We start from the raw sequence: 3,552 nt of genomic DNA, 5'->3' as shown, positions 1-3,552 counted from the left end.
GAATTTCGCTTCCTTGAAATTCTAAGACTATCCTTTAAAATGATCAGAAATGACTCACCAAACACTTTCTTTCATCTCCTTGTACCTTTAACATTTATTATTAAAAATCCCTTTTAAACTTGACGGATTTGTTTTAAAAAACTGCATTACTAAACTAAGGGCCAGAGTGGAAGGCATTTCTCCGGTAGCCTTAAAAAGAATGCAGTGCTATCGTGTTCGTAGTTTAATCTGCCAGGATTCCATAGCCAAGAAAAGATGGGTGTCAGATCTCTACACATAATCTTCAGAACATCCGGAACTGAGAAATGGAGCTTGAGCAAATGAAAACAAGATAAAACTAAAGCAAGCCTGCCTTTAACTTTATAAGAAAGTGAATCAAATGATGTAGAGAGAAAGAAAAAAAAACTCTTATGGGTTTCAGAATTTGGACTGAGACATGACAACTCTGTTTCCTGTCTCTTTGTTCAGTGCAAATATTGGTAATGGCACCCATTGAAATGAGAAGAAGGAATGAAGGCATGCCAGAGAAACTTTTTTCCCCCAAATCTGATTGAAACACTAACAGGAGCCATAGTTCTACAAAAAATAGGGAAACAAATGAGGACAAAACACCCACAGATGCAACTGAAGCTCCCCACACAGTGCTGGTAAAATGTTCTAGATCTGATACCTCAAAACTTATCTAAAAAGAAGAGAGGGGCTGCCTGAAAAAATTAAATATTCTTTATAGAGAAAACGATAAGGAAAGGAATACCTGTCACTTCATCCTACTTGATTAAATTGCAAATAGCTATTCGAAGTGAATAATTTTACGCATTTACACACCTAGTTAAACATGTAAATTTTGCATCAGCATAATGAAAACAAATGCAAATGCTGTTATTGTACCTATGTTAAAGAAAATACTTAAACGGGAGAGATTGTATGTCAAAACTGTAGGCGCCCATAAAATTCCCCAATTACTAACAGTAACTCAATTACTTTTCATGAAGTATCTGTCCTAAAAGGCTCCCTTTAAATACAAATTTTAAGAGGACGTTTAGAAATATTATTGAGACATATTGCAACTCTGATCATTTTTCTAAAGGCCCTTTGTATCTTAGTATAACCCAAGTCATTCTTTATATCACCTGAGTCTCCTTTTTAAGTCAAAGATGGTTCTATATTCTAAAATTGCTGCTTCAACACTCGTCAATAGTGTAACACCCAATTTGAAACAGAGATGGGCAGTTTATACAGATTTTGGCTTGTTTCTTTTTCCCTTAGTTGGTGTATGAGCTATGCTACTTAATCTACTTAGTTACTTGCTTCTAGGCTTTTCTAACATATCATTTGATCATGGAAAGTGGGTCTCCTATTAGAGCATAAAATAGCATATTTGTTCTTCAAGGGCTCAGCCTATTTCTTCAAAAGAATGTAGATGATTAGCCTCACATGCTCTGCCCTTCCACAGGGGTTATAGTACACTGGCATAAACTTCACCTGAGAAGAGATGTACCACCTCATTTTTCCTGGGAGGGCTAGCACTCTGTATCAGCCTTAGCTGGATAAATCCATGTAGGAACATGGCCTGGACTGAGTTTTGGAGGGGTTGAGGAAGAAGAACCAGGAATAGCAATGTTTTCAACTTTTTGTTTCTTGGTATCACAATAGTAATAATTTTCTTCTCTCTGTGCTGCTATAAAAAATACAGCATCCTGGATAACTGAGCAAATGCATGTTTACTGGCAGATGATGGGTTCCAGGGAGAGATACTAGGAAGTGCTCCCATTTAGGACAGGTTTCAGAATAACCACTATGACTATTTCAGCTCAGCCAAAAGTATTTCTTATCACATAATTTTGGATTTTAAAACATATCTTAAATATGAGTGAAATAATGATAATTCAAAAGTACACTCAAAGTAGTGCTTCCTTTTATCGGAAAGTACATTGGAATCCTTCACAATGATATGATGGAAGATGAAAAAATTCACCCATTTTATGGATCATAACCTACTGCTTCTAACTTTTACTTATGTGATTACTTTGCTTTAAAGAATATGACATTTGCAGATGTATATTATTTTCCAATATCCAAAATCAGTCCTTTGGAGATATTCCATAAAATGTGATTATAAAGACTATCATCTAGACTAGAATTGGTAGAAATGCAGATTCCTGAGCCCCACACCGGAATTTCTGGGGGAGAGAAGTCCCAAGACTGTGCTACTTTAACACATTACCAAGGGAATTCTTACAAAAGCACACAAAGTTTGAGAACCATGGCTTTAGAGGTGGCTAAATTACAGTAAAAATGGTTACAACCAGGACTATTAACAGGTGAAAAACGGTTATCGGTAAGGAAGCAGAGAAAATTGGCTACATTTTCTCAAGAAAGTCTTTGGTCCACAAGCTAGCTAAAACTCCCTTTTCTAAAAATTCAGAAAGCAATGAGAAAAACTTTGATTGCACTGAGACATAAAATATGAAATAAAATTTACAGAAATTGAAATATTTGTATACACATAACTGAAGAGATTTTTTTCTCACCAAACTCTGCTTTCTCTTTTCACTTTACCATGATGCGGTGTGAGAATGTACGTCTTGATTTCAGATCGTTGCTGTAATGAGCTTTTCGTTCCTTTTCCATTTGCTGCTGTTGCTTCCCTAGCTTGTTTTTGCTTGATTAACACTACCTCATTTCCATGATTAAAAAGAACAATTATCTGTTCCATGAGTCTTCAGTTTCTCTCGATGCCTATCAATTTCTGTTTCTTATTTTTTTCCTTACTCATACGAAGATTAATTCAAGATGGATTAGAGACTTAAATGTTAGACCTAATACCATAAAAACCCTAGAAGAAAACCTAGGTAGTACTATTCAGGACATAGGCATGGGCAAGGACTTCATGTCTAAAACACCAAAAGCAACGGTAGCAAAAGCCAAAATTGACAAATGGGATCTAATTAAACTAAAGAGCTTCTGCACAGCAAAAGAAACTACCATCAGAGTGAACAGGCAACCTACAGAATGGGAGAAAATTTTTGCAATCTACTCATCTGACAAGGGGCTAATATCCAGAATCTACAAAGAACTCAAATTTACAAGAAAAAAACAAACAATCCCATCAAAAAGTGGGCAAAGGATATGAACAGACATTTCTCAAAAGAAGACATTCATACAGCCAACAGACACATGAAAAAATGCTCATCATCACTGGCCATTAGAGAAATGCAAATCAAAACCACAATGAGATACCATCTCACACCAGTTAGAATGGCAATCATTAAAAAGTCAGGAAACAACAGGTGTTGGCGAGGATGTGGAGAAATAGGAACACTTTTACACTGTTGGTGGGATTGTAAACTAGTTCAACCATTATGGAAAACAGTATGGCAATTCCTCAAGGATCTAGAACTAGATGTACCATATGACCCAGCCATCCCACTACTGGGTATATACCCAAAGGATTATAAATCATGCGGCTATAAAGACACATGCACACGTATGTTTATTGTGGCACTATTCACAATAGCAAAGACTTGGAATCAACCCAAATGTCCATCTGTG

The sequence above is a fragment of the Piliocolobus tephrosceles genome, chromosome 10 (assembly GCF_002776525.5).
Source record: "Piliocolobus tephrosceles isolate RC106 chromosome 10, ASM277652v3, whole genome shotgun sequence".
Lineage (NCBI taxonomy): Eukaryota > Metazoa > Chordata > Mammalia > Primates > Cercopithecidae > Piliocolobus > Piliocolobus tephrosceles.
The sequence above is the reverse complement of the archived record's forward strand: the minus strand, read 5'-3'. Positions refer to the sequence as shown.